This window comes from Saccostrea echinata, unplaced genomic scaffold (genome assembly GCF_033153115.1).
Source record: "Saccostrea echinata isolate AGI-Se365-2 ecotype Australia unplaced genomic scaffold, CSIRO_AGI_Sech_v1 ptg000020l, whole genome shotgun sequence".
Lineage (NCBI taxonomy): Eukaryota > Metazoa > Mollusca > Bivalvia > Ostreida > Ostreidae > Saccostrea > Saccostrea echinata.
The window spans coordinates 5,163,722-5,182,889 of NW_026889769.1; the positions used below are offsets into that span (position 1 = coordinate 5,163,722).

Below are 19,168 nucleotides of genomic sequence, written 5' to 3' on the forward strand. Positions count from 1 at the left end.
AGTGGGGGTCTATGATGTAAATTTTTAGATATTACTAAAAAAGTGTTAATTTTATGTTAAAATTGGCTAATTTTTTTCCTGGACTTTCAGAATATATATTACTATATTTGTTACAATATAGTGAAAGAATTCATAAGAAATAATTTAATAGATATTTCAGACCCAGTATAAAACATTTCATTGCAAAAAACAGCTCTGTGTGCAACCAGCATGGAAAAATAAGAATCTAAACTTAACAGTACTGTATATATTTCAAAATGGGACAAAATGATCATTTTCTCCTAAAAATCCTTCCGCCACAAAATATAGTTCCTGGCTTAATCCTCTTTGAATGGAATTTAATCGCAGTTTTTTCATTGGATATTGTTTAATTTGCATTGTAGAATTCAGATTTAATGTTTGAACTTAAAAATGATGCAGAATTTTATAAATAAAGGTCCAGACCAAAATCTGCTCAAAAGCTCAGGATCGAACCTCCTTAATATAAAAGGGCAGTACATATCCATATTTCATTCAAAAGAGACATCTCTGGTCCTTTGTCTTCTACCAGTGTTTGAGTTATAAAGACTATATGCCTTCTAATGATAAAAGATGATTGCATTATAAATCATCACAAGAAAGGGGCTGTATTATCACATCATTTGCCAAATATTGCATTTCGGACCTATCTGCTTCATAATCTAGGAGTGCTGTGATTTTCCTTGGAAGAAACTTAATTCAATATCTAAGAGCCATTTAGAAACCACTATCAATACTTGCAAGTGTTAGCAGCTTTTCTTGCTTTGTATCGCGAGTTATGTAATACTCCATTTTACCAACAAAAGAATGAAGAACAAAACACACAAATTAGATGATTGATTTGGGTCTATAAGACTAGACAGCCCCTCAATTTGTTTGTGTGGGGTAGATAAGCTGTTTGTGGACGTCAGAAATCCCAGTCAAGTGGATTGCCATTGAAGATCTGAATTATTACAATGGGACAGTCTCTAGCCCTCCTCTGGTCAATACTATACTCTGATGTACCATGTCATCAAACAGTTTTATCTCAGATATGATTACTTTATAAGAATTACGATGACATTTACCTGGCGTGTTAGACATTATGGGTATACACCTGAACAGTTAAACAGTCAGACTAAAAATGCCAGCAATGCTATAAGTGAAGCAAAATACATGATTTTATGGGCTTATTTATCAATATATTAATGTATATATACTCCTAATATTACTCCTGAAGTTGAATTTCAAGTCAAAATCAACCAGGTGCTGTGAAAAATGTTGATCTGAATTCATGTCGTACTTGGAGTTTCCATTTTTTGTATGTCACCTCTTCAGTGAAATCAACCAATATCAAGCTTTATGATGTGACAGCTAGAGAAGACAAAAAAAATCTTCACTTTCCATCACTTAAATGTTTAAATTGCAAAGGAACAATAAATTTTATTTGATGCCCTGTCTGACTGTCTGGAATTTTCTTGAAGCTAGGTTATTCAGTTTAAACCACCAAACAAGATCTTGTTTATCTGAAAAACTATACCATATACAAATGTATCTCTTAGAATCTTCAGAATAATGATATTCAGCATCGGCTCATGTTTACAAAGACACTTTACTGACTTATTCCACCATTAAGGCAAATCTTCATATCATATGCCATCACAACTCATTTTCCCACTTGGGGCTCATCACCATAAATTTAAAAGTATACAAATTGCAAGACTTCAAAAGAAAATCTTCAAATCTTGCACCCCAAAAGGTAGAATTCACTGCAAATCCTTCACAGGCCATTAAGCTGGCTTACAACTTGTGACAGGTTTACTTATCAGGGGACCTCATCTAAAGTGAATTTATACCATGTAAAATTTCAATACACAACAAATTAAGAACTCCATGAATCTGAATCTATAATCTTAATTTCATATACAACCATTACATCTACTTTAATAGACTTTTAAGATAAAAATAAGTCTATTTCAAGGCACTACAGAATCATATGCTAATTTTTGAGATCCAGTATGAAACCAGATTTCATTCATGAAATTCAGTCACTTATGATAGATTGGTTGATCTATTAGAAGAGAACACAGCCTCATTTACCTTGATTTATTCAGGATTTATTCCTCCCCAAACTTCATAAAGATGGCTTCGGTTATCATCAGAAACTATATCACATGTAATAAGGTGTCATTTGACTAACAAATATTCTGAAACAGGTCTTTGATTTACATATTAAAGTATAAAATTTAACCCAGCCTTCACATTTTTTTCATGGTACACATGGTTCAGCTGATGTTTTGTCTCAAGAACTTTGTGGCCTTGTTCAATACTAAAATGGAACCATAGAAACTGTGAAAACAAGCTATAATAACTGTCCGTTTTCTTGATTAGTAGTAATTATTGTCCAAAGACACTTGTTATTCTTTACAACCTGGCGTCTGTGTGACATTAATTTGACAGACCCATTTACACCCTCATCCATCCAACACAAAATTTTTTCAGGCTAAGAAGACAATACTTAATCTTAATCTGGGATCAAGTTACAGTGGAAAAATAATGCTAAAAAATCAAAATTTACAGGAAAGATTTAATTCATTTCCTTCAGGCAAATTTAAAATTCCTTTGCACTGCCAAGATACATGTACCTGTACAATTGATGTATCACACCTTCGAACTCTTATTTGCAACTGTGTTTACACGTGAATGCTTTTGATTAGTCTTTATTTAATTTAAATGCTAAAATTAAGTTTAAATCCTCTAAAAATCAGAAGCATTCCAAAGATATTCTTGGTCATTCAGTGTTTATTGGTCTATCATTGAATGTAATTTCCTGAACAATGTAAAAAAGCCCAACCTCAATAGAAGCAACTGCTATCTTGTTTGACCCAAGTCTAAAATGGTATTTACCTTGTAATTTTTGTGGAAGTGTGAATTGCCTTTATAGATAAGCTATAAGCTGGAAAATTTTAGTTATACAAGGGAAAAAAAACCCTTTATTATACAGACAGGTGACCGGATTTAGCAAATGCCTTATATCTCCTGAAATGGGTATTAATTTATTCATAAAGTATGAAGAATGTAACAAAAGTCCTTAGCCTTATTTGTGCTTAAATGCCTTTTTATCAGTTTTCATCAAGTGGATTAAAGAGTTCTACTTTCTTCATTCATGAACAGGTTCTCCAATATTTATCGGCCTATCTGAACTGTGGCACAATTTTTCATAATCGAACAATTAACTTAACTTAGCGAAAAATGAAGTAACACAATTTTGAGACTAATTTCAATACAATGTATTCCATGCTTTTTTTTGTGAATGGGCCTTACTTTCCATTAGACCGTTTAAAAACCTGCACATGAATAGGATGAGTAAATATTGTTAAACTTTAAGTTTAATTTCATGCAATACCTGTCTGGAAGGAAGATCTGGTCTTTATTACGGCCAATTACTTGGACAGAATCATACAGTCCAAGGAATGCTTCAAGTTGCTCTTTTTCGTTACAGACCATAAAGCTTGTAACTGCACACCCAAACCAATCCAGGCATATTCAGTGAGTCACCATAAGCTAGAATTATACCTTAAAGAAAGCGCGATCAGGAAAAACGATCAAACGTCCCATTTTGTATGGTTTATTATTGCCATCTCTTTTTCAAACCAATTGAAAAATCGTGCTCAATTATTTGTACTTATTTAATGATAACATAATGTCAGGTATTATCAAAGATCTGCCACCAAATAATTATGACAGATAATTTAATACGTTTAAATTTCTATAATTTTCATAAATTGTGTCAACATAGGATTGGCTTATTTTGTTAAAAACTCAGATAATCACTGTCATATTTTCAATTCAAATAGGATGTGTGAATTACACTTTTTAATACCACTTACACCCTATATTCAAATCAAAGAGACAAAATAGGGTCCACTAAAATTGCTGTGAATTGGTACCTAGTATATGTTTTGGTGATTCTATACCAGCTTAATTTTTGCAGCATGGAATAATAAGTCAACAATCCGTCTATGGGAAAGAATAAAGCTATATCAGAACTTTGATGGATGAATGATTTTGGAAACCAGTGTCTCCAGATATACAAATTCATTGTACCATCTGCAGCTGTCCAGCCATCAAGACTATTATTAAAGAAGGATTAATAAACTGAAATTTTATGAAGAAAAAAAGAAGCAATTGTTTGAACTCTATCTCAGAAAATACATGTAGTAAAAGAGAAAATGGGAAATGGCTTATTGGTAACAGTACAAGAAAGTAAGTCAAGGTCGTTTGTAGATTTTAGAAAAGTCAGACGGAGAGAATCTTCTGAACTTAATAAAATTTTGAATATCCTTGCAAACACTGATCTTATGAATCCAAGGATAAGACTGACAGAAAAGCAACTTTATGTTAAAGTTGTTGATAGACCAGTTAAACACCCACCCCCACAAATTTACCTTGATTTCTGTTTTGTCTTGAATGCTCTTTCCTATACAGTCAGTATACAACTTATAAAATGCTACTAAGTATTCAAGTATGGAGGAAACCAGCACTGAGATAAATTATATGTAACCTCACAAATCAAAGCAAACAAACAGGATAATAGGATGTTGGCATATAAAATGTACTTAAAGAATGTGAGAATTGCTTGATTAGTGCTTCGATAACTAAACTTATAACTGTTTGTGTGGAAGGATGTGTATTGCAAAACATAGTCCTGATTAAGAGGTTTATCCTCTCGTACATGTCAATCTCTAGTGTCAAGGTTAAATTGTACAATTTCATTGAAGAAATTCCTCCTCACTTCTCCTTGAGTATTCCATTTTCAGTGCAAATAAAGGTTCCTAATTCTAAACAAGTTGAAGAGAATTTGATGCTTCTAATTATGTCATTATAATTCAATCTTTGCTGGAAAATATCAGAAAGATTGAAGAGATATTCCACAACTTACAAATAACTTGGAGTATTGCAAACATTTCAATGATTATGACATTCATAAATTCTAGTTAGGTGTTTGTGACGTTAACATCCAGACAAAATCCCCGACAATTCCATGCCCTACAGTCATTATATACCCCCATTTCCACATATTGTGTCTGCCCTTGCAATGAGATGAAACATAAGATAAAACACAACCCCCCATTTTACTTGCCAGACACATCAGTATTTAATTTTCTAATTAACCATTAAATGGCAGTCAATAGGGCTATTCTGCTTAATCTTACGCAATGCATGCAAGTCATCATAAAGACAGAATGCAATAAATGCCCACTTCAATTTGCATTAGTTTGTGAACGAGTTCCCAAACATTATTTACTTATTGTTTATTCTTCTATACTAAGCTACAGGAGCCTTCAAGAGAATATCCCCTTTGTAGTGTACACTGAAAATACCTATATTGAAATTCTAAAATATACCTACATTTTAACTCCAAATACCTACATTGTAACTCTAAAATACCTATATTTGAAGTTACTGAAACAAAACTGAAATGACAAAGACTTTATCAATATAACATTATTGATACATCAAGCAGCCATGATAAGTAGTCTGTCCGTGTGTCCTACTGTGTGTCCATCTGTCTGTCTGATTGGCAACTTAAGCTTTATAGTGAACTAATTGACAAACTGTGTTCAGTTTCTGAATTGTCCATGTGCATAACCACTGTCCCACCTCCATGTTAGCTTAGCAGAAACATTTGTTCCCTTCATTAATGTACAAACATAAAATCACATGGATGAATGCAAGTTCACCAGCAAAAAAAGGAAACCCAACTGTGTTTATCTAATAAGTATTTGGACATTTTTCCTGGTTGATGTTCTACATACAATGGATGTCCACAACATACTCATCAGGGCTGGACATAAGAAATTTCAAGTATGAAGCACTTGATAACAAAAAGGTTGATACAAAAAATAGATAAAGACCTCACTGAGAGCCATGACCTGCACAGAACATCTTTTCTTTATGTCTGTCCTGCTATAAGTATCTTTTTATAAACCATGTTATCTGCCATTATATATTTATCCTGTCCTTTATAAAACGAAGTCTCTTTGATTTCTCTAAATAAAATTTATATCCAAGTCTATTCTGGTAAAGACTTCAACGGACATAAAGAAGCAAATGATGTATTTGTACATCACTAAAAGATAAAAAGAAATTATATCAAAGTTCATGGAGCCATTCAGGGGAATTGTTAGATACATGATGATCATCAAAACAATTGGTAGCATGTTCTTTACATCCCAACAACAATAAATAGTAAGCTAGAAAAATAAACAGATTGATTGCATTTTGTGGTGTGTATCTGGGATTTGCATGCTGGAACTAGCCTGGAAGCATCAATTCTTCAAGAATGCATGCAAAGACACGAAGCTTATTCATACAGATGATCACAAAAATCATAGTATTCCATCCGTCACAAATACCAAAAAACCCTGTCTCCACTGACAGAGGTATTCCATTGGCCTTATTGCTTATTACATATACACACAATGAAGTTCAAGCAAAAACGTTAAGTAACATCTATGCTTAATTCTTTCTGGAGGAATACTCTGTGAAGAATGCATAAGAATCATAATTAAGCCACTGCATCAAAACAACATTGCAAAACAACAATCAAACCAAAGCAAACATAATGTACATATTTCAATCAATTCAACCCCATGGGGCAAATAAACCACTAATGACCTAGCATTTGTCCTTTTGAGGTTAGAAAAATAAACGTGAGATTTAATATTCATACACATATTTATAATCTGATTTTAATCTTCCTTTTCAAGTATGTGTCAAAGCATATATTATGGAATGGTAAGACTCCTTTTCAATTTTCAGGTGAAATATTGCCTACACAAAATGAATAAACACAATTTTTAGGCTTTTGTTTGGTTTCAGCACTCAAGTCTGATGGCAGGGAAATCAGATATATAGTGTTAGAACATGTACACGTTCATTAAGAATCCGGATCTGTTCTACAGCTTCTCAGCTCAGATTCAAATCCAGTTTTCTAGGTTCTTTACAAATCTAAATGAAATTAAATTCTTAAAGTGTTTCTCGTGTATACATCAAGCATGGAGATATAAGAACATGTTCTAGCTGCAGTCTGCAAAAACTATCAGGATATGATGAATACAGAAGTGGCAGCATATATGTAAAATTACCTGCTACTACATTATATTTGCAAATGTACACCTGTTTTTTCACATGATTTAAAAAAAAAATCCAAGGCCTCAAAAAGTCTAAAACACATTGTAATGTATAATAGATTTAATACACATCTTACTTAGGATGAGGACAAAATAAAAAAAAAAAAAGCTGAGACCTGTTAAAATCCAGGTGTTTGATTGATTTGATCACTAACCACCTCAGGTAACAATTATAGTAGTCTGCAGATAAAGGTAATCCCATCAGATCTCAATCAAAAACCTTCCAAAAAACTACCCTATATTCCAAGATACAATCAAACATACTGATCCTGATAAAAGACCACAAGAGTCACATGGCTCTTGTAGTGAACCAAATCACAACTTCTGGAGGTTTAATAGTGACTTTAGCATACATAGGTACCCCTGTCATGACATAGACTCCATTATAAACGATGGCTAATAACTGTCTACCGGTATCAGTCACTCCTTATAAATGATACCTGTATCAGTAACACCTTATAAATAATTACCTTTAATGATGTCTGAACTGCTCTGGAGCCTTCAATTTTGTACAAAGACCAATCACTTCCTTTTCGTTACTGGAAGGTTTCAATTCCTACAAATACGATAAAAGCTTAACATATTTATATATACAAAAATCTAAAGGCATATAATCAATTTTCCAAAACACTTAAGTAATTTTTTTTTCAATTTTTCAATTTCTGACTCAATCAATCTATTAAAGATATTGCATGATATGAGATTGTCATTGTTAATCTTTAATTTTTTATTATTCTTCATGATTGTATATCTGTTTTTTAATGCTATAGATCGAGTCTTCCTCTGAGATGTTTTGTGCACAAGTGTGTTAAAAAAATAAAAATATGTAGATAAAAAAAATATGTCTATCAACAGGTTTCTGTTTAAATGATTTGCAGGTAAAAGATAAGATAGTTAACTCCAGCACACCAGCCTCTGGTGCCAAACAATGTTCTTGACAACTGCTGAAATACAGATTCAAATCCAACAACAAAAAAATTTATCCCTGTATTTACAAAGTTTCATCCTAATTACCTCTTTTAAGAGTCAAAACACAAATCTGTTGACCAAAACATTCTGTCTTGTGTTTTCTATAATTCACTATCCTGATATTTGAAGAGGCTTGTCAAAATTCCCATCCCTACTAAAGAACTGTACACAACTCAGCAGTTTTCTATGATAACCAAGTGTTTCCATGACTATCAAATCTTTGATTTACAGGATAAGAAAAAAAAACATATTTCAGAGGATGTGCAGAATCGGTAAAATCAATGAACGGTAACTTGTTCATAGTTTAACAACTGATACCTTCTCAGTTGATAATTACCAAATCAAATCCAAGGGATAAAAACCTAGGATAACTTCTTATAAATTTTCAAAGCAGGACAGATTAAAATAGATTGAAAAAAAGTATTCACACAGGAAGAAGGGGCAGAAATCAGTCATAAATAAAAGAAATCCAGAACTGATTATCAACATGAAGATATTCCATACTTCCTAACCCAATTTTACAAGCCTGCATGATGTTTTACAGACTGATGTTTTTGTTGCATCTTTAAGTTCTCAAAAAATAAATAAAGATTTTCAACCAACCACCCTCATTTCCTTAGATATCAAACTGGAAATGCACCTATGGTGTACAAGGATTGTAATCACCTCATTTTTTTCCCTCTCTGCCTTATGATCATTAACCAAGTCTTACAGCAAATAATGCCTACAGAAACATGAAAGCAATGCACATCAACATGGATCCCACTAAACCACATTTGATTAATTTTGCTAATTCAAAAGATTTATAAAATGAATTAAGAGACAACCCCCTGAATATGCAGCTTAGTGATTCCTCTTACACAAAAAAGAAGAAGTGGAACTTCTGTTTGTATTAGTTCACAGTTAGTGGCAGTATCGCACATTTGATTTGGCAGTAGTTCAGTGACTTGAACAAATACTACTTGCATAACAGCACAAGTTTGTACCGAATTAACCACCTCAGTTTTTAAACTATGGCTCCAGTAATTAATCCAATTTAACATAGATTGTGGATTTAGTCTCCAATGTCAACTTATTTCTAGAGATTTAATGTTACTAACTTCTAGATAATAACACTTTGTACATTTAGATATGTTGACCAGAGAAACTTTGACATGAATATTATAGTTGTTCGCAATTTACTATAACATTAGCCAATTAGGCACATGGATGCTATTTTTTTTTGTGTGTGTGTGTTTTTTTTTTTCATTTGTTTGTTGTGTGTCTGTCCCCCCCCCCCCCCCCTTCAAATTGTCAATGTGACTATTTCAGGCTATTTGAAATTCAGTACCTGAAAAAAGAATGCAAAATTCAAGCAATTATTTTTCCCCCATTTCTTTGGAAATTTCTACATTTTACAAGTGATTTGTGCCCAATTAGGCATGGCCAAATTTGTTGCCCACATTTGCTCATTAGATGGAGAGTGGTGAAAGTTTTATTCATATTCCGACCTGATTCCAACAATAAAAGCAACTGCTCCAGGTCTTTTTCTTTCAAGAGTCTATCGGAAGGATTATCTTATTCCAGCTGTATCACTGCAGTCCATCTCCAACACCAGTCTATTATGTCTATCAGTTTGATATCCTATAATCTTTAATACCCCCCACACCACCCCCTTCCAAAAATATGCATAAAAATTGACCAAATGCAATTTATTCATTTATAATTTAAATTCTCCTGATTTTTTTATACACAATATCATTACAGCTAGTTTAATAAGGTTACCTATATGCAAACAAGTCTACATATAATATGTCCTTAAGATAAACAGAGAACATCCAATGTTTGTTTGAACTGTAAACCAAATCATGACTTTGAATTCATCAGAATTTCCTATACACCAGTAAACTATCCTGTTAGTTTTCTTCCATGTCACTTCAAACCAAAAGAAAGTATTTAAAACAATTGGCTCAAGACATACAAGATAAAACTCTAGATTTGCAATCCTTTACAAAGTCTGTCTGCAGGCACTATGAACATTGTCCCATTGAAGATTTCATTTTTCAAAAGCTCTAGCATGACATAGGCAGAATCTGCGGGAAAAAAGTGTTACATATATAACACCTGAGTGGTCTTACCTGTCAAGTTGTTAACAAATCTGCTCGTATTTTTAATCAGTAAACATTCCAAGTCTGAATTACAACTGCAGAATCAAAGGTAAACACAGACCACTAGCTCTAAGGTTTGGGGTCTAAAAATGTCAAATGCACTGGACAATAAAATAAATGTCTCAAAATATCACTCAATGTATTTTTCATACATTGAAAAATTTCTTTTCCATGAAACTGCTGCAAATTTCACATCACATATGATCAAATCCCTCAAAGTTGAAATACTTTAAAAATCTCCAAACTATGCAACTTATAAAAATATAATTTGTTCACACTATAAAAATTCTCAATTTCTAGAATTTTTCAAAAATCCCAACACCACTAATCAATTACTTTTGGATTTGAGAAGCCTGTTAGTTTTCCTTATTCCATTCAAGAAAAAAAATCTAGTAGGCAGGCCTTTTTCTTCAGACTGTTTAAAATATGCACGCACAGGTAGAGTTTAGTCAGTGAAGTGTGGCAATATGCCGCCCTCTCTCTCTGATAACAGGCTCGGGATAGACGGCCCTTTAACAGTGCCATAGTGTTTCCTGCCATTCCTTCTACAAAATAATGACACAAAACATAATTAGTGTCACTGTACCAAAATAATACAAATAATTTGGATATAGAGTACTTATAATCATTATACTGCCCTCAATCATACAGACTCATTAAAAAAAAAAAGAAAGTATGAATTTACTAACACAGAATGTGGGGCAGATTCATAAGAACACTTACGAAAGTTTCCCTTGCTAATACATAATATAAAAGTCCTATCATAACTACTTTGTAATGATTGCATGTACAGAGCATGCATTTTATTTTAAGTTTTATTTTGATATTTAAGTTGGAAGCACAAACATTTCAGTCAATGTCAATATAATCACCTTGATCCATTAAACAGAATATAAAATTTTACATCTAGTTTACCTGTTTCTGTGGTGATTTTTGGCAATGCACCTGATACCCCTAACCTTACATACGTAAAAAATAAATCTATCAAATAAACATTTTAAAAAATCAGCAGGACCTCATTTTACAAATGGTGGTGGTTATTTGGTACAAATGGAAACAAATCCCAAATATATGTGTCTATAAATGCTAAAGTTCCACACAATATTATGTACACTGGATACCAGCTCATTCGTACAAATTACATTAAATATAGCTATTCCACCTGTTGATAAAACCTTGGTCTTTTAAAAAAAAAGAGCTTCCCTACATTGCTATAAATCATCAGTAAATGTCAATAAACCACTAATAAGAAAGTAATCTCTATCTTTTATCAAACATCTTGCACAAACTGGAGCTAGAAATTCAAAGAACTTGATTAAATCTAGTTCATTTTCGTTATGTAATGCACCATATTAACATCTTTTAATTACAAAAACTTTTCGTTGATTACAAGGCAAAAAGCAATAAAATGGAGGAGACATTTATAGAACACTCAGAAAAAAAAATTACGAACACTAAATCTGCTCTAAAAATGCATTTTATATCTATATGCTTATTCAAATTTTGAAGTCATTTTCCTCAACACTGTGACAGTACTAAATATTCTAAATATTTTAAAAGATGTTTGTTTTTCAAAATCATAATTCAAACATTATACATTGGTGTGAGTAAGTGTACCTAGGCCTTTTTGTACACATTTTTTCTTTTTTTTTTCTCGGTCATTTGAAAAGAAGTAGAAAAATAAAAAATGCCCAATATTACACAATTAATCTGAATATTCAAATTGCATCTGTATATCCATAATTAAAGTGACACAGTTTCAAGCATTTACAAATTTACTTGTAAGTTATTTCAGCAAAAAACTGGACTTGAGTGATATCTCCTGTTTAGCTCATTTAATTATTCTCTCAAAACTGTAGAAATGATACATGAGGAACAAAAAAAGAAACAGATAGATGTACACATGGAATACAAGTGGAGTTAATATGTGGAGTAATATGTGGATGAATACTATTCAGAGCTACAGAAAACAGACCACATTGTGTTCCTTACAGATTTTTCAACTACAAAAAAAAAACACACACACACACACAATCTTTTCAGAAACACCATGTCAACAAGTCAAAAATTTTCATAACATTTTGGTTTACAATAAAATCTAGTAATTACTTTTGGGAGAACAAGTCATCTATCAATTTTAATCAGCAAACCGATTAGTAAACACACATATATGTACTTTTTTTTCTTTCTTAGAGTTAAAAGATTCATAAAGGGTAGAATAAATGTATCTGTTGTCAGTAAAAGTGCATAAAAATATCCCATAAAAAGATTTTCATGAATTATATTCTACCACATGTGTGGATTGGTGGGGGAGGGGCAGACATTTTCTTAATTTTTAAATTGTAAACACAATAAAAAAAATGACCATGGACCCCCATTTCCAACCCCATAAGGAAATACCTATACCTTTCAAAATGGTAAGGAGTCTTCTATCAGAAGAAAATTGACTTGGGAAAGTGTTGTCTCCTACCCCCCCCCCCCTTTTTTTTTGCTCATCAAAAAATTTCCAAGTCTGACATTTCTTACCATGATGTGGACTGCCCCTGGAAAAAATCCTAGATCCATCCCAGTACCAATAGTTATACAGTTATGATATCTATATATTGCCTTTTTTCTTAGAGGTGGGGTGGGGGTTCAATATTTTATCTTCTCAGTAATTCTTGTGTTTAGTTCTCTAGCAAGGTAGTAGCCAAGTTAGCTAAGTTAGCTCTAGATAGAATGTTCTATCGTTAAAATGATATTGTCCTACAGACCCGGTTTGTGGTGAGGGCTTGTCCCGAGAAACAGTTAGATTATTCTAACTAAGTTAGCTCATGCAGTATCTAAAACTAGTAATCTTATAATAATTAATTTTAAGCATTAAGTTATATACACTAAAGTTCTCCAGCTGATGTTGAAGGGAATGCATGAAGGAATTTCTTTTATGTATTAATCACATTTACACTGATTTATTACACATCTAACAGCATTTAATGACTGTAATGTGATCATGAAAATACCTAAATCTTAAACTACATACTCTCCAAGTCATATATGTTTGACCTAGTTTAGCTAACATAAAATTTCAAGTTGTTTATTATTCAGTCAAAAGATATAAGTGTCAAAATTAAATTCATAGCATAAACAATTAAGTCCATGTGTGCATTACATTTCTTTTTTTATTTTCATGTTGAATTCATTTTGGGAATGGCATAGCTAGCAGTCTTGGTCGATGTTGTGCATCAGAAATTCACAATGAACATACTGATACGAACCTGCCACAAATGGGGGAGTGTATAGTCATACGGGCTCAATAACTCAATACTTGATCACCTTTTTCCGTCCATTCAATCCTGTAACATAACATTTCATTCATTTCAACCAATTAAACCTAATTCTCTAAAAAGTTTGCTCAGTAAACTTGGCAGTTGCGATACACAACTTGAACTTATTGAATTCTTTGATAAAGTTTTCTAAGCTGTGTCAGATACAGTTTCATGAACCATTCTGTGAGCTATATCTTGTACAAGTGAAAATATATTCCCTATATATATGAAATAGGAGGATTTCATGAACACTTTTTTGCAGCGACTTGGATTACATTTCTCAATCTTTTATAGATGGTTTCTTAAATTACTGTAAATGAAATCTTGAAGTACAAAGGCTAAATTCTTACATTTTAAATTAACTTGCCTGATCAAATATCTTTACAAAGCTTCATAGCACTTTTCATGTGCAAAAAAATATAATTCTTTCAATTCAGAAGTTGGGCCAACTTTTATCCTGTCCATATTAGTTATCACTTAACATTCATTCACTCAAATTTAAATAATTTGTAAAAATGAGGTTAACATTTTAGGAGAAATTTTAGAAGAACAACTTCATGGTAGAGCACTCCTCAATAAAATTTATCAATAAAATTGAGCAATGCTAACATCAATAAAACAGCCACAAGATAATCTTCCTATCATAAAAGACTCGCATTTGCATTTCTCAGATCAAATGGATGACAGTGACCTATTATACCATATGACTGGTTTTCACACATCAAAAATATTCAATGAACTAATATTGACAACTCTCAGTGTTAATATACCCAGCTTGTCATTGTGGTTATATACACAGGCCATAGATCCATATTTATCATACAAATATGTAAAACACACAAATAAATATTCACACATTATGGCCATTGTGGATGATGGAAAGTCTCCTGTGAGGTTAGAGTTACTTCCCTTGAAAATAAAAATTCAAAATAGTGTATATTCAAATTGTGTCTAGACAGCATAGGTGTGATGTTTCATATAAATAAGTAACTAATGTGTATATTTCTGGAGCCCATATGTGAAGTTCACATAGAATAATTCAGCTATAACTGTATGTCAACCATCTATAAGGCACCTGCTTATTTTGTTTGCCTTAAATTTATAGGAGGTTGGTACTTATCTTTATAGTATGTGTCTAACAAGAAAATATCATGTAAACATTACCAAACAACTAATATTGGCTAACACTATACAATGTAACACTAACACACATAACGGAATAGCCTTGTACATCCATCTTCAACTAGTCTAAGAATAAAATCCTGTCCTTAGGGTTTTACAGGGGAAGATAACACAGAGACAAATTACTAAACAAGTAATAATTAACTTGTTAATAGACAGTTAATCAGGGTGATAATAGCTGATGTCCTATCTACTGATCTACTAATGGTGGTGGTACTGGTTCTGACAGCCTGCCTGATCAGACTCCTCATAGACACCCCATCTCCATTTTATCAGGGGAAATCACCCTCTAATGGCCATAATTACCTCAGCAGACATAGTAATGACTATACAGTACAACCCATATATCACAGTAATCAGTACTGTCTATGTAGCTTCATTCAAGAAAAACTTTTTACAACTTTGACAATTTCTGCATGGTCATGAAGTTCTAAATAGGATTAATATTATTAATCACTAGATATACAGTTGTGTGTACATACATGTATATATATTAAATTCCTCTACAATGATTCTTTAAATGTAAACTATAGATAATGCATGTTTTTGCTGTGATTGCACAAGGAGTAAACCAGGGGTGTGCAATAAGCATCGCCCGACGCCCGGGGCTACCATTTTTTGGGGTCGGGCTAGTAGTTTTCTGTACGGAGGTAGCCCCTTGGGCTAGTAAAAATTAAAACTACCAATGTAATAATACATGAAAATCACTATCGGTATTTTCATTCATTTTTTGCTATTAAATTCTCAAGCAATGAAAAATTTTCGGCAGCATGCTCCTATTTTTCGTAAATCTCCATAATCTTATCCATTTTGCAGTACCACCTGACTTATTTACTTCCAAAAACGATCGTTTTTATCTAATCCGAATTTCCTCTATTCCTCTGTTTATGGTAAATACACATGCAGATATCTCATTAAATTATTTGCAACCACTCAATCAACTGAAAGATAAGTGTTATGTGGTTTACATAGAATATATTTCCAGCAAATTTAATGATTTAAGATGAAAAAAAAATGATTTTCATTTCATTTTAGATAAGATAATTTATTTGAATTCATTTATATTTACTATCATAATTATTAATTTATACATGATTTAATTTTACTAGTGAGAATTAAACTTTAATTTTAAAAAGAATGACATTAAAAACCCTGACTTTTTCAACAATAAACTATTTTCTTTTAATATTAGTTGTTACTCCCCCCCCCCCACCCCCCCACACACATTTGGGCTAGTAACTTTTTACTTGGGGCTAGTAACTTTATTGCTGCCACTAGCCCATGGGCTAGTGCTTAATTTTTTTAATTGCACACCCCTGTAAACAATGTCATATGAAATGATTAAAAAAAAATCATTATTCAAGTATCCTTGAATTTGTATAATTTTTTGTGCTTGAAAGTTTATTAGTAAAATTTTTAGGGGGTTTCTGTCAGACATTTGAGAAATCATTTTTCCCATTATGTGGGAATATCAAAATGTTCAGGAACTCATAAATACTTTTTCAATATTAATATTACATTAATATCTGTATAATTCTGTAATATATATTGCAAAAGAGAGAGTAAACATTGACAAGATACTTCTACTGACTACATCCTTCTTTTTAAAATATTATCATTAATTATCTAACAGCACCATTTTAAATCTTAATTCTATTTACATAATAACCAATATAAAGGTTGAGGTATAGGCCAGAGCATTCTGATTACTTACAAGTGGTTATAGAGAGGGAAAGTAAAGCCTGGGAAACTGTACCAGCTCTGTCACTGATAAAAACTCTACCAAAACCTTACAGAAACTACTTACATAACATTTAATATTTAAATTATCTTCACACAAAACAAGCTATTATTCGTACTGTTTAACACATGCAAACTGGCAGGAGGTCTCATGATAAAGGTCAGGATTGACTTTGAATTAAAGGACATATTACATCTTAGTTCATTTTATTTAAACATTTGGAATTTATGTCAGACAAAATAATATAGTTATGTAAAAATGATTAGAATGACATAAATTTTATAAGAAAGATTAGAATGACATAAAGTTTATAATTGGGGTGCACTTTTGATAAGTTAAATACAATCATATGGAACAGCATTCCTTTGTGAAATCAAAGTGTGTTTGTGAAACACTGATGCCCCCGTATGACAACTTATATCAAGGGTTAAACTTTCTCAAATGCAAATCAAATATGTTGGTACCCAAAGTAAGGTCTTGTCTCAAGAAATATACCTGTAAAATATGAAAGCCCTAGCAGCAATCATTGAAAAGATTTGGAAAAGGCTAAAGATTTTCAAAAGCAAGATCAAAATTAATGGTGCCAAAGGAAAGGCCTTCTCACAAGAAAAACACATGTGAAATATGAAAGCTGTAGCACCAACCCTTCAAAAGTTATGGCCAAGGTTAAATATTTTCAAAAGTAGGCCTAACTCTAAGGTCAAGGTGAATGGGCTACAGTTGTTGGTATCCAAAGGAAGGTCTTGTCACAAGGATTACAGTGTGAAGTATGAAAGCCCTAGCACTAACTGTTCAAAAGTTATGACCAAGGTTAAAGTCTTCCAAAAGTAGGTCAAACTCCAAGGTCAAGGTCAAAGTTGTTGGTATTTCTAATTTTAGTAACCATGACAATGCCAGTCATCAAAATCAAATGCTTCTAAAGAGAATTATGTATATTACATGTAGTTTAGTCTGTCTGTGTAGAATGTTTAATTGAAATCCAATCAAAACTGTAGGAGGAGTATAAACTTTTGAAAGAATTACACATAAATTTCTACTTTTTGTATGGCAACACAATTCATTAAAACCAAAATCTGATATATAGAATCAAGTATGTTAAATTATTGTCATTTACTTGTGTATCCAGTTTTATTGAAATCAAACTAAAACTGTAGGTGGAGTGGCATTTTGAAAAAAATTCACAGAAATTTCTATTTTTTGGCCCTGGAAACCCGTTTAACAAAAAGTGTAACCAGTTATATTGAAATTGGACCAAAACTATAGGAGGAGTAGCATTCAGAAAAATTGGTTATTGTCAGACAAACAGCAAGACAGATGGACAATGGACACCTTACTATCGCATAAGCTTTTCTAGTTTCTGACCAGTAAAGCTAAAATTGAAGTGTACCATTTATAACAATGTTTGAATATATGACCTTGCCCTTTCATCCTTTGGCTTTAAAATCATAAGGGGCATTCAGAGTGAAAACAGGACTAAAGTTATCATCTGGGAACCATTTTATGCAAAACATGTACAAACTTTATAAATTCCTTACATTGGGCTTTGACCTTCAGACCTCAATAAGGTTTTAGACAAATAGAGATATCAACTGGAAACAAGTGTTACAGACAGACAGATGGATAAACAGACAGATGTATGCACGGACAGATGGACAGACCAAAATTACTATCCAATGGTCTAGCTAAGAAAAAGGGGAGATGATAAAAATGCATAAATCTGAGAACTAAATTAAGCAAAAAGTTAAATATATTGTAAGTTTACACACATCCTCCAAATATCAACATTTTAACAGGATACATTGGAATGTCTTGTATTTTCAAATGGGGAGTCAATATTTACAATGCACATTAAGAAATGGAAGAGCATCTCTTTCCAGCTCAAACAGTAAAACACAAGTGGTGGGCTGGTCAAATTAGCGATCATACTTCAACTCTAATGTCATTTATGAAGGTTTTCAGCAAACATTCACCCCATTAAAACTTTAAAAAACATATCAGGACAGACAAGTTGTGAAATTTCATGACTGAGATTTCTTCTATCAAAAAGGATTTTAAAAAAACTAAGATATTGTGTATCTGCAAACACGCTTTAAATTGTTGCTGAACAGCGGGACAGGATTTGTGGTAAAACCTTGATAGTTCAAATATTCCTTCACTGACAAGTACCTGTCCAAAAAAACCATGCAAATAACACCAAAGATTCAAAAATTTGGGTGTATGCTATCACTTGTTTAATCTCTACTAGTAATTAAAAGGGTATTCACATATTGGGGGTTATCTAGATGGTCCAATAACACCATAATTGGAAAGGTTGCACATTTTAACAAATACGGAAGATAATATCTCGTAATCTAACATCTAATAGAAATCTACCAAAAGAAATGTCAAAGGTTTAGATTTGTTAAGATTTTAATTCTTTAATTAAAAGGCATTTTTTCAAGATGGGGAGACATGAATTGCTTCTTGCTTATAATTCTTTTTTCTTCTGCCCTTCTTGAAGCAGTATATCTGAATGAACAAACAAATATATTAACATAATACTACATGTACACCTGTATTTTGAATATTTCACACAAAGATAAATTTTGGAAGAAGGTAACAAATTGCAAGTATCATATGATCGATGACAAT

At 32.2% G+C, this 19,168-nt stretch overlaps 1 protein-coding gene across 1 annotated transcript in view; it reads right to left on the bottom strand.

The window, feature by feature from the left end:
- Positions 1-10,863, bottom strand: part of LOC133189977 (semaphorin-5A-like) — a 54,676-nt gene extending 43,813 nt beyond the window's left edge. The window contains exons 1-2 of the mRNA XM_061325432.1: positions 10,280-10,863; positions 7,649-7,749 (exon numbers count right to left, since the gene is read on the bottom strand). The gene's annotated coding sequence lies outside the window, so the exon portion shown is untranslated. The remainder of the gene's footprint in view (positions 1-7,648; positions 7,750-10,279) is intronic.
- Between the last annotated feature and the right edge of the window lie 8,305 nt (positions 10,864-19,168).